The 13,771-nt window shown below is 42.2% G+C and overlaps 1 protein-coding gene across 2 annotated transcripts in view; it reads left to right on the forward strand.

Moving 5' to 3' along the window:
• STOX2 (storkhead box 2) overlaps positions 1–13,771 on the forward strand; it is a 197,121-nt gene that overhangs the window by 51,457 nt on the left and 131,893 nt on the right. Inside the window, exon 1 of one of the 2 annotated variants that reach the window (XM_010835748.1) lies at positions 10,035–10,424. The exons of the other annotated variant lie outside the window; for it this stretch is intronic. The gene's annotated coding sequence lies outside the window, so the exon portion shown is untranslated. Of the gene's footprint in view, positions 1–10,034; positions 10,425–13,771 lie in introns of those variants that run through there. 2 annotated transcript variants of the gene reach the window in all.

Raw genomic sequence — 13,771 nt, forward strand, 5'->3', positions numbered from 1 at the left:
AAGCTGGTGGTCAGAGAGGATGGGGTGGGGAGGGTGGAAAGTCTGCACAATGGGGTGAGGGGGACAGTCCTTGGAAGGAAGATGGGGAGCTGGATTGTGGGTGTGGCTGTAGCCCGAAGAAAGAGATGACAGGTCTGGGGAGGGGAGGGCCTCTGCAGGAAAGGGTCAGTCCGCCCAGCAGACAGTTCTGATCAAGCCAACTAAATGGTGAAGCACAGAGAAGCAGCATGGTTGTGGTACCCCAGGAAGGCATGATCGAAACCAAGATCAAGTTCTGTGTTTTTCTGATTTTGATGTTGTTAAGTCAGATCTGGAAACCCATATATTACTGGGCAATCCAGAATATTTTATGAAACTGACTGGATTTGTTTTTTCCTAGTCTAGCAAGAGACTACAAAGCCTGTATGGTGTCTAAGACTGTATTTTCATTGTCACAGTATTTCTTTTATTAGGATTAATTCATGTCAGTTTTATTTACTGATATAAACACGGACTAGAAAGTGTGTGTGTGTGTTTACATACTTGTCAACACATTAAAGCTAGGCTAACCTATAACTATACCTTTCTGGGGAAGAAGTGAAAACCCTTTTTACTATTCAAAGGTAATATATCTTCCCATAATTAAATATCTCTGTTTTAAAAATCACATCCCTTCTTACTGTCTAGACCCACTCATTGTGAATTTTTAACTCAAAAAAGTAACTTGCTCCAGTTTTTGAACAAGGAGACAAGAAACTATTCAGTCTTCACAAATAGAATCACAGTGTTTTAAACTGTGAGGGACTTTCCATGTGGTCCAACCTCTTCATTTTACAGAAAGGGAAACTGAGGCAGTCATAGGTGCGGCAATTTGTCCAAAGTGACACAGCTAATGAGCAGCTCAGCCAAAACAAAAAATTGGGATTTCTGGCTTCCAAGTCCTATGACCTTTCCACTGCCCCATGCCTCATCCTAGTTTTATTAAAAAAAAGAAAAGAAAAGAAAAGAAAAAAAAAAATCAGAGAATTGAACTGACACATTTCTTTAGTTCTTCTGCCTCTATCCAGGGTGTAAAAAAAAAATCCTGATGTATTTTAAAAGAAACATTTAAAAATGTATCCGGATGGGTAAAGAAGATGAGGAATATTTGTGATATGCTAATTAGAATATATCTCATTATGCAAGAAACATGGAACTTGGCAGGGGGGGATGCTATTCAGAGCAACTTGAGAAAACTTCAAAGGCAGGACAAAAGAGGGTTCTTTTCATTTATTTGATAATGTGTGGTTGCCATCAAACTTCCAATAGGGTCTGACACCTTTATAATAAATCCCTGTAGAAACTGGGGGAATCTGTCAGACGCATGGAAGGAAAGGCAAACAGTTCCGTTTTTCTCTGGGTTTCCTCGGGTGTAAGTGGGGGCCTTTCCCGCAGCGCTGGCCTGCCAAGCTCCTTCCTGTAGAAACCCGTCTGTGCTACCACGAGTCGTTTGCAGAGGGATCATATTTTGGCAGCCAGGCTAATCCCTCCAAGGTGACCCACTCTTTGGAGAAACAGATCATTTGCAGTTGTTGTTACGAAACGTGCGTGCAGTGATGCGCGTCGTTGTTTGGGGGAAAAACAATCAAAGTGTGTTTTCTCCCCATGGCTGCTTGTTTTGCCAGATCTCTCTAAGTAGAAGTGCTATTCTTTCAGAGCAGTTCTAAGTGTCCTGGGGAGAAACACCAGAATGTGGTCAGGTTTCATGTTCAGGAGGAGACATGAGCCCCCTGGTGCAGAAGAAACTGCCCCCATCCCCAGGGGGGAGTCCAGAGACCTCCCCCCACTCCAGATCAGAGGGGGCTGTCCCTTCACCTTGGCAGGGCCCCCCACCCCTGCGACTCTGGGGCCAACAGAGCCCTTCCTGCCGGCTGTCTGCCTTTGCACCTGACTCGACCATTTCTGGTGTGATTGATGCAAAGGCTATGAGGTTCATAGGTACCCGCGAGGATGAAGGACAGAAGTGTCAGTCACCCTTGGCCTGTGACAGTCTCTAGGTAGGAAAGGTCCTAGGGAAGGATCAGGACACCTCAGGGTGCCAGTCTGGAGTTTAGATGTGTCTTTCAAGCAGGGTTTAGTGGAACATGTGTGAATTTTACCATTAGAACAGACTGGTTTGGGATCCCAGCTATTCTGTTTGCAGTCTTAATGTCATAATAGCCTAGAATCTTCTTGCCTAAGAACCCAATTGACTCCTGCAAGGGCTGAGGACTCTTGTGTCTCCAAAAGGTTATTTGTGGAGCATCAGTCAGACAGTGCTCATGAAACAAGGGGTGCCTGTTGAGTAAATGTGGACATGGTGCACAGCATCCCCCCCGCAAACCCCACAGAGTGCCAGTGCCAAATGTTGCAAAGACTCAGAAGTTCTGCAGTGGGAACTACGTTAACCCAGCCATTCCCCACCCCTGGCCACAGAGCCCCTCTTTATATGCAGCATCCATCAACATCTGGGGCAGTTCTGGGAATGCCATTCAGAAATACCAGCCTGGAGAGGTGCTATTTAGTGTTTACTAAATGGTCTCTTGAAAGAGTTCAATTATTTCCTGAGACTCCCGTCTCTGTGAAAGGATTAGAAACCACATCTGTAAAGCACTTCCATATGCTTAGCATGAAGAACCTGGATAAACGGAGATTCGAAGTGTTGAAAAATCATAAATCCACTCCTGTTTTGAACACTCACGTTAATTACTTTGCCCTTTGAACTCACAGCATTTCCATTACTCTGGTGCCGGGATGGGCTTGTACTTCTGGATTCTTGGTTGTCAAAGCCGGAACCAGTCTTAACTGGTTTAAGAGATAAATGTTCGCAACCACGCATGGCTTTGATTTTGGATTATCATCTACAAGCATGTCCGTGTACGTGGAAAAGAGTCTGTTTGTAGATCGCTTGCAATCTTCTCTACCTGGTTGCATTCCTCTTCTTTTAATTTTTTTTCCCTGCTCTTACCCAGGGATTTGCAAAACTATATCTGAAGTCGCAGGAAACGTTTCTGATAGATGTTCACAGAAACCCTCCTGAATTCTGGCAAGAGTTTGTGGAAAAGTGCCTGATTCACTTCTAGCTTCAACTTTATAATTTCTCACAGATTTTCACGTCTCCTAATACTTTTGTTTCTCCCTGTTTCCTAGTTCCAGCCACAAGTGTGTTGTCTTTTTCATTTTCTTAACTCTGTGGTCTACCCTTTTTAAAACATTCCTTTATTTTAATCCTCTGCCTGGAGTTCAGCACTTCTTAAATTAAGTTCTCAATACAAAATTTTTGAAATACGAAGAAACAGAGGTAAATAGGGCTTTTTACTGCAGGACTTCTGAGTGCCTTTAATAGTCTAATATGCATTGTTAATCTCCAAAAGGGAGATAGAACAGTGTTTTCCTAACTTATACTACTGAACCTCTACCTCAGCCCCTTTAATAGCATCTTAGAGGAATGTTATTCTGCAAATCCCTCTCTGCATCAGACCCAGACATCTCAGCCTGTACTTTCCTTAATCATTCCTGTAGCATTATGTACCATTACCCCTTTGACTATCTGTCCCAGTAAAACTAAACTGTATTATAATCATCCTGAAAACCTTTTTATTTCTCCAGATCTTCTTATGATATTCCCTCTCTTCCCCATGGATCCAGTGATCTTTCCTAGCAAATCTAGAATGCTTTAATTTCTTTCTTTCTTCTGCACCTCTATCAAATCACAGCTTCTCTGGGAAAACTTGACTGACCAAGCAATCTACAAAGCTTTAAAGTTCCAGGAAGCCATCACTTAGGACAGTAAGAGAAAGAGTTGTGACTGTAGAACCAAACCCTTGAGAGAGAGGCAGGACCAGGGCTGGTTCCTTTTAGGATGACTCGACCTCACAGAACTTTGCTGGAAGTTGTGGCATCATGAAGAGCAGGGACAGGTGGGTCTCCTGGAGAAATGTCGCCTTTAGATAAGATTCATTTTTGTATAATTTTTTCTGGCATGCAGTTCGTCATTTTATAGAATGAAGAGTTTTTTTCCAGATTATAGATTACTATAGTTTGCAATATTGTCAATGCTTCCTGTTAGCACAAGCATAATCAGCCAACAGAGGAAGGAAGCATAAAGGAGTTTGCATTTTTTCACCTGTTAGATTTGTTGGTGAATCAAATTTAACCTGAGCACAATACCTTGACAACACTTGAGGTGTGACTAGTGACCTCTGTGCTCAATGGTGATAATGTTAGAGCAGCTGTGAGTTTTGAATCAGATTGTTACTCTCATTCTGAGTTCAGTATCTGATCTGTAAGATTTATCTTTGGTTTCTTATAGTATTTTTTTTCTTTTCCCAGTACTTCTCAAACTTTAATGTATATCTGAGTCTCCTAGGAATCATGTTAAAACACAGATTCTGATTTTTTAAAACTGGAGTGTAATGCTTTACAATGTTGTGTTAGTTTCTGCTACACAACAATGTGGATCAGTTATATGTGTACATATATTCCTTCCCTCTTAAGCCTCCCTCCTACTCTTCACCCAATCCCACCCGTCTAGGTCATCGCAGAGCACCAAGCCAAGCTCCCTGGTTCCCACTAGCTATCTGTTTTACACATGATAATGTATATATGTTTGTGCTACTCTGTCATTTCATCCTACTGTTGATTGAAACATGCTCCCAGACAAAAGTGAGTTGAGAAGCTAACAGATTATTTACACTGAGAAACACATTATTTCATTGCCTGGCATTTTGCACCTTCTTTGCACCCTTTCGCATTTTGTACCCTTCTTATTGCTCTACATTTTACACTGAACTTTTCTTTAATGTTATTTGAGAAATCTAGGAACAGAGCAAAATTTAGGTGTGTGTAAGCATTTAATCACCTGGACTTTCTGGTTGTCAGTAGAAGTCTTTGAAGTTTGTTTTCTTATGACTAGTATATTTGGACTGCCAATTTGGTTGTAAATTAGACTTTATTTTATTGTAGTCTTGATTGACTGAGACTCTGCACTCACTTGAAAGGGAATAGCATATTAGCTTATGGATAGTTGGGGGCAGGTAAGATAAGTCTATTTTAAGTACATGAAATGATTAGTGTATTTTTGTAAACCAACAATGTCTAGAGTTGAAGCAATTCATCCTCATGTTTGCTATCTGTGGTGCAAATTAAAGGAGAGAAAGAAAAGCTGTCTTTGCTGTTAGTTCTTTTTTTCCACGAATGGGGGCTATTTTATGTGACTACATAAATCAGTGACTGCAAGGAATCAGTGACTACACTCTCTGTCACTGTGTTTCAACTCTATAGCTGCCTATGAACAATTTGGTCGATTTTAGAGTAAATCAGGATAGGAATGTATTCATTCCATACACACGCCATGGGCACATCCCTCAAGCTTTTGGAAAACAGTTTTTCTCTAAACCTCCGTTTTCATTTCCTGATAGCACTTTAGGAAATTCCACGAAGATCCCGATTGATTCTGAAACTCCCGGATTGCCTTTAAAACCTACTGAGACTCTTGACTGAGGGTTTAAAGAGCAATTTCAAAAATACAATACAGGAAGAGAGGGTGAAAGAATAGAACTTATTAAGCCCAAGAGCCCAGGGAGCAAAGGTCAACGTGGTGAGTGACCAGCGTCCATGTCACTTTTTGGACAGGGGTCCTGAGGGCGGTGTTGCCAAATGAGCTTTCTTGATCAGATAATCATTAAAGGTATATAAAAAGATCACAGGCTCAGAACAGTGGCTCAGCCAACCAAGATCCTGCTTTGCAGTGGGACTGGCCATTATCTGTCCTTTGTCATCAGGAGAGCAGATTCTCCTTTAAGAACCTGGGGTGTGTCTCCCACCCAGGCTCTTGTCTCTCATGTCGTTAATGCTTGGCTTCTGCCTTTGCTTTTACTCCATTGATGATCACTGGGCTCCTTTGCTGGTCCAGGTTTTGTGCTGAGCACAGGAGATACAGAGGGAAATAGCCCCTCCTCTGGATATCTCACCCTGGAGAAGGAAATGGCAACCCACTCCAGTTCTCTTGCCTGGAAAATTCCATGGACTGAGGAGCCTGGTAGGCTGCAGGCCATGGGGTCGCAAAGAGTTGGACACGATGAGCGACTTCACTTTCAGTCTCACTTTTCTGGATATCTCACAGACCCACAGAGGGTAACAGACGGGGAAGCAATTTATCACCATGTGTCGCTAGAGCACCCACAGAGAGGTGGGGAGGCAGAAAGAGGAGTCAGAACTCCTTCAGCTTTTCATTCGTGCTGTTTGAAATCTGTAGGCTAGGACATGAAATTAATATGCCTCTCAAACATTGGAGTGTACCTCATGCCTAGGATTCTTGCTTGGCAAGTCTGTGTTTACCCGAAGGCCTCTCTTTTAGCATTATCTCTCTCTCCATGACTGCAGTCTTGAAGTGGCATCTGAGGTGAAATGTTAAGAAAACATTTGGACATCAGGCCAATAAATCACAGAAGCTGTTTTGCTAGTCAAGTGTAGTGACATTTTTAGAGAAGACACCAGAATCTGCAATAGCCGTGGCTGTAAGTCCTTCCTGTACCTATGGGTTGGGATAATGAAAGACAGATCTGAATCTTACTAGGGTGTCCAGGTGGGCTGGTGAGGTGGTAGAACCTTCTGCAAAGACGAAGGTCATCCGTGAGGTGAAGGTGGCCCAGGTACGCAGGAAAAGTTCAGGGAAACAAGGGATGGATAATTACACTGGGGGAAGGCGTATCCAGGAGCACCGAGTTCCTGATGGCCAGGAAGGATTCACACGCCCGGTTTCTCTCCTGGATGCAGCAATGCTAACCTTTCCCTCCAGTTCAAGACCTTATGGAATGTAGCAAAACCTCCAAAGAGTGGGAATAAGGTACCTGGCTTAATTGAATTTTCTGCCTTAATTAAGAGTAAACCCTTCAGTCAGGCTTCCTAGGTGGCTCCAGTGGTAAAGAACCTGCCCGCCAGTGCAGGAGACATGGGTTGGATCCCTGGGTCGGGAAGATCCCCTGGAGAAGGGCATGGCAACCCACTCCAGTATTTTTGCCTGGAGAATCCTGTGGACAGAGGAGCCTGGTGGGCTACAGTTCATGGGATCACAAAGAATCGGACACAACTGAAGCGATTTCACAGGCACACACAAACGTTTGTTAAGAGTAAACCCTTTTATTAAAAAAGGAAATCCTTTTATTAAAAGTAAGCCATTTTCCCCCCTTCTCTCCTCTTGTCCATGAAAATGTCTTTTATATGATACAGTGAATACCCTTGAATCTTTGGGATTTAGTTGAGGTTTGGGGATTTCCCCAAGTTCATTTGACTTTGGTATTATATCTCATGGTAACAGATGAGAATGTAGCTCTCAGAAATTCAGATGATTTTCTATAACTTTAAACAACCAAAAGACACTAGTTATGTTTTCATGTGCGATGTGAAGGTTCTGGTTAGTGACATTAAAGTTTACCAGCACTGTGGGATGGCACCCCACTCCAGTACTCTTGCCTGAAAATCCCATGGACGGAGGAGCCTGGTAGGCTATAGTCCATGGGGTCGTTGAGGGTAGGACACGACTGAGCGACTTCACTTTCACTTTTCACTTTTCACTTTCATGCATTGGAGAAGGAAATGGCAACCCACTCCAGTGTTCTTGCCTGGAGAATCCCAGGGACAGGGGAGCCTGGTGGGCTGCCATCTATGGGGTCGCACAGAGTCGGACACTGAAGTGACTTAGCAGCAGCAGCAGCAGCACTGTGGGATGCAGGCTGCTTTTAGTGTCTATGACAAACGGAAAACATGTTCTTCTGTTACCTTACAACAGTTTTGCCACCAAAAGGAAAGAAAATGGACAATAAGAAAATAGAACCTACTACTTAAAATAAATATAATTAAAGGTGGCTAGAAACTGTCTTTGAAAGCTATTCCAAAACCATGTCTGGTATCAATGGCGTATATGGATCGATGGGTAGAGACAGATGTTCCTAAGTTATTTCTAAGCTCTTTTTTTACTGTAGCCATCAGAATCCCATGAAGGTTAAAAGCTATAATTATCACCTTTTCAACTTGCTAAGTTATATTTTCATCGTCGGAGGTAATTTGTATTACTGAATCTATATACCACATGATTACATAGTTTGAAAATACGAAATGTTGTCTTTCCTTAGATTAAATCAGTAGAGATGGAATTTGGTGTAACTATAAGAATACTTAGAATGGTCATTTATCACATCGTTAATTTGTTAACTCAGAATCAATCTTTATTCATTTTGGCTTTACTAATTTAAAATTTTATGATTAGGGCAAAAGTTGGACTAGAGTTATTTTCAGAATTTGTGAAAAGCCTAATTAGATTATGTAATTACATAAATAGAAACAGTCGGTGACTATTTAAAGCTACTTAAGAGACCATTCTCTGGACGTTTTCCTCTACTTGAAAAACATTGATAAGCTATTTAAAAATCATTCCTCAGTCTAAAGGAATCCTGAAGACGGTTTGCTTTTCCTTGCTCTGTGTGTGTGTGTGTGTGTATGTATGATGTTGTGATGTATTTATTTCAGGCATTATTATGGCCAGACCAAGGAATGGCCTCTGGTTAACAGAGGACAACTTTTAAACAGACAATCCATAATGTGATATGGAGATCTTCACCAGCATTTGTTTATGAGTTGATTTTGAGCAGCTCAGCACTCATTTGCAAAGGAAAGAATCTTTTAAAGTAGTGAATACATTTTTAGACTGAACCACCCACCCAATTTCATTCTTCATGTGGCTGTGATATCAGAGTACTAGTATGTCCAGGGAGAAGGCAATGGCACCCCACTCCAGTACTCTTGCCTGGAAAATCCCATGGATAGAGGAGCCTGGTGGGCTGCAGTCCATGGGGTCGCTGAGAGTCAGGCATGACTGAGCAACTTCACTTTCACTTTTCACTTTCATGCATTGGAGAAGGAAATGGCAACCCACTCCAGTGTTCTTGCCTGGAGAATCCCAGGGACAGGGGAGCCTGGTGGGCTGCCGTCTATGGGGTCGCACAGAGTCGGACACGACTGACTCAACTTAGCAGTAGCAGCAGCAGCAGTATGTCCAAGCTGTGTGCTATTATAGAATGTACTAGAACTAGACAGCTAGAACCATAGTATGATTAAGGTGCCTTTGATGGGCTGGTTCACCAAAGTAGTACATTAATACTCTCATAATAAAGTAATTTCACCTATATGAGGGACCATGTTGGCTTTTTGTACTCTGGACTATGACATGCATTATCATTTATAACATGTTTCTTGGGACAATGCCTTCTATGGTGGGTTGTGGTTTATAAAATTTTAAGTCAAAGAACACCTGTGTACATATTTGATTTATGAGAGTGGGAGTAAACTGTTTAATAAGACGAATCTTGAGAGATTTAAGAGTCTTTCTTTGAATAGTCGTGTATCACATGATGATGATCTTCATGGCATTTCCAACATACTAAGTCTTTCAACATCATAATTATGAATTTCATAATTTCATTACATTGAGCAGGGAGGGTTTCCATTGTTACATCATTAAGAGTGGGGTTGCTTGTTCATGGGACCTTGTTTGTGGATGGAACTTTATTCTTAAAAATATAAAAGTGTACTTTCTGGGAGGATTCTTTTAAAAAAAATTTAACAGCACCTTGTTTCTTTTATTGAAGTGTAGATGATTTACAATATTATATAAAAGGATTCTTTATTTCACAGTTTTTATTAATTCCAGCTATTCTTCCCCTGGCAAGCCCACATTCATGGAGTTTCCCGAATGTAAAAACGTTCTTGCCTGAAAAGTTCCATGATTCTATCTTGAAAGTTAAACTTCAGACCTAGATGTCATGCAGATACTGGTTTTATGTGGCATGTTTCATGCTTGCCTCAGGTTATTTATGAGCTTTCTATTTCTCTGGTTCCTTCTCTGTCTTCCCTAAAACGAGGCCACAGCGATGGTTACGCTGGGGAGCAGGCACCATTCCTGCCTGGGTTTTAAGAAGAGATTGCTGGGTCGGGAAGATCCCCTGGAGAAGGGCATGGAGACCCACTCCAGTGTTCTTGCCTGGAGAATCCCATGGACAGAGGATCCCAGCGGGCTAAGTCCGTAGGGTCGCAAAGAGTCAGACATGACTGAAAACAATTTTAGCGCACACATCGCCCTGACACGGGAGCTCTTTGGGGCCAGGTCTTCGCTCCAGGTGTGCCCACGGTCTTGGGGGTTTTGTTTTATTTTCTTTCTCAGCTGTCTTTCTCCCTTTAAGGGCTCTGAAGTCCCTGCAGGGCATAGGAATTCTTTGCCCTCTTCTTGGCTGCCTTTCAGAGGGCATGTCTTTTTTTAGTGCCTCTGATAGGCGTTTCCTGCTCTTTTTTTTTTTTTTTCAAATTGCTAAACTTGAAAAAGTTTTTGAACCTTGAAAAATGTGTGTCCTGATCTACTTTCCGGACTCATGCCAGTGAGTAAAATTACGCTAATTGCTTTTAATCTCCCAGTCACTTCAGTTCTGGTGTGAGAACATTGTGGTACGTGTGAACAGGTTTTTGTGCCAGAAAAATAATCAAAAACCCTTGCTCAGAAAAATAGTGCCATTAGGAACCATCAGCAGCACATAATAATGGCAATTAATGACAATCAGGGGCCAACTTACTGCCTGCCATATCTGACTTTTTTTTTAAAGGAGTGAAACATATGAAGTTTATTTTATTATTATTATTTTTTTACTTTGTGCAAGTATTTTTACATCTGCTTGCGATTAGTCTGCCTTGTAACTACCACCTCAGGCCCAGTTCTTTTTAGGGGAAAAAATGAATTCCTTATGTAATAAGTTATCGTTTGGAAAATTTCTCTGACAGACCATGAGCTCTTCTTATGAAACATTCAATACAAAAAAAAAAGAAAGAAAGAAAAAAAAGCACGCAGCTGTAATTTACTACAGGAATAGGGGTTTATAATGGAGAGATAGTGGAGCTTATGTATCCATGTTAGTTACTTTCATAAGGATGAGCATTTGTACCTCGTATCTGAATGCAATAATGTAATACAAAGGGTTACAGCATAAAAACCCCTATTATACGGGTGAACAAGAACTTAAACTAAGAGAGCATGTTATAAAGGGGAGCCCTTCGGATCTTGCTCAAGATGGCTTATTTACTAGAAACATCTTCAGTTTAGGCTTATACGGAAGTATAAAGCCCAAAGACAAAGTAATCGTCAGATTCCAGAATATGTATAAACATTATATGTACTTAAAAAAAACCACAAGTGTATTCCAAAAATTTAAATATAAGAAAGAAATACGAAAGCTATGTGTCAGAGACCTGAAAGGCATATTTAACATTAATAACAGAAGGGGCCTGGGCCTCTTGTAGATTTTGAAGTGGTGGTTTTTAAAATTAGAAGCTGGGTATGTTGTGACCTAAGAAGCATATGATTTAGCTGTTGCTAGGGTAAGGGGACTGCTTTTGCCAAAAGCTGAGTAAACAAACAAGATCAACCCACATAAATTGATGTCTCTGGTCCTCACAGCTCATTGACCATCTGCTTGTTTTTTTTTTTTTTTTTAAATTCTGTGTTTTCTCCCCTTCAATATCTGTGTATCTGACACTTTGGAATTCAGATCTGCCTAATGAGATTAGTCAGTCATCTTTGTGGTTCTGCTATTTGCTTTTTTTCTGTGAAAATTTGAACAATCTTGAAAACCCTGGAATCAACCTGAAGACCTAAAAATTTAAGAATGTCTCGTTCTGAGATTCGTGCCTAAGCTGTGAATGTTTCTCCTTGGGTTTTTAAAGTGTTACTTGTTTTTCAGAAGCTGTCTCTTCATTTTGAATGCAGAGGGAGTCTTAAATCTTTTCCCAGCATGTCACATCCCGTTGGTGCGTTGTTTAGATCTGTCCGTAAGCGTTTTTGGACTATGCACAGTGAAAATGGGGAGGACCGGTTTGTTTCTTAGCGTGCTCGAGATTCTAGAAGGGTGTTGAAGACTGCCTTGTCGATGTTAAGGGCTGTGCTAGCAGCCCTCGCTGCAACTTTTCTACTGAAACACCATGATTTGGGATTGTTTTCATGCATGCTGTGGGAGGAATAATGCCGCTCTTTTTACTGTCTCGCAGGTATGTTGAAAGGCTGAGTGAGGCAATGTATGCGAACAGGCTTTTGAGTTCTTTGGAAGAGAGCTATTTCAATCAGGCATATAATTAGCTTCACCCCCATTATTATTGTGCTGCTTCTAAAACTTGCACAGGGCAGCTCCACGGTAAGGCAGGGTGATAGTTGAATCAGCCCGAAGCCGTCAAGGCTGCCCACCTTTCCCCCCCAACCCTTCCAGTTGGGAATGGCTTCATTTTCCCAGGATGGTAATCCCAGGGCTCTGCAGAGAGTTTGAAATGACGTCATCTCCATCAGAGAGTGTGGATAAGCTCTGTTCCCGGACTTGCTCTCTCCTCCAGCTGAGGTCCAGGTGCGTGTCTTTTGTTGTACAAAAGCCCACCTTTCTTCCCACCTCGGCTGGATGTCTGAGACCCACTTTGCCTGCGGCTCCTGTAAGTACATGGCAAGTGGACCATCATTCTATCTTCCCTAGAGAAGGGGTGCTCTGACTCAGACTGGCTTCCACCAGCATCCTAGCAGATGGCAAGAAACACATTGCAGAGACTTGGAGAGAGGAAAAAAAAAGCTGGGTGCATGCTACCCACGCTTGGGCTGCAGCTGTAGTTGGATATTGGCTTATCAGTGACATTGTGGGAAAGTCCTCATTCCCTGGGAAAAGTGAGTCTTTCTTTTCTTTGCAGGGGTGGTGTCTGCTTTTGTCTGCACCCCCAGCCCTCCATGCAGTCAAAACTGCAAAAGAAAGTCTTTTATATGTACTGTCTCTTAGAGAAGGGGAGAGCCGTGGGGCCAGAGATTGGATTTATAGAATTCTCCCGAAGCGGCTGTTATCTTGGGTTGACTCCTCGAAAGCTCAAGAGAGTCTCAGGAGGACTGAGATTATGAATGAGCTTATATGACTTTTTTGAGCGTTTAAAGCATACTTATCATTGCAAGTAATTGTACAGAGCTCTTTTACCAATATTTTCTCTCGATTTGTAGATCTATGCACAAACATACACAGAGAATATTGTTTTCCACTACAATGGAGTTTGTACGCTGTGGGGAACCTTTGGTTTCTACACGCACTCGAGAATGGAGTCATATACATGTCAAGAGCTCCTGTTCCTCAGGCTTGGAGTGGTTCTCTGTTGCCTCGTTCACTGGCCAGCATTCTGCCCCAGTGGTCATCCAGGGCCCTTATGTGTTGAGGCTTGTGAAGAAGCTGAGCTCCAGTTCTTTTTTTTTTAAACTACAAAATATTTATTTATTTATTTAACTGCACCAGGTCTTAGCTGTGGTATGTGATTTTTTTTTTTTTTTTAAGTTGTGGCATGCAAATTCTTGGTTGTGGCGTGTAGGAACTATTAATACTTCCCCAACCAGGGATGGAACCGGGGGCCCCCTGCAGAGGGAGCCAGGAGTATTAGCCACGGGACCACCAGGGAAGTCCCTCCAGTTCTTTCAGTTATTACTTTCTTAAAAACAGGGGGTCTTCCCTTCTTTCTCTTTCTCCCCTCCTCTTCCTACAGGCTTTGATCTCGGACAGGCGGTAGCGGGTACCACAGTCAGGGTCTTAGAGGATGGGGTAGAAGAAAGAGGGATTGGGTTGTTTTCTCCTCCTTCCAGAGGCTGAGTTGCCTTTCTAGGGAGTCTGTATGTGTGCCCCAGGCCAGGTGTCCTTTTGGGGAGAAGAGCCAGAGACTGGGTGCCACC

This window comes from Bison bison, unplaced genomic scaffold, assembly GCF_000754665.1.
Source record: "Bison bison bison isolate TAMUID 2011002044 unplaced genomic scaffold, Bison_UMD1.0 scf7180017864050, whole genome shotgun sequence".
Lineage (NCBI taxonomy): Eukaryota > Metazoa > Chordata > Mammalia > Artiodactyla > Bovidae > Bison > Bison bison.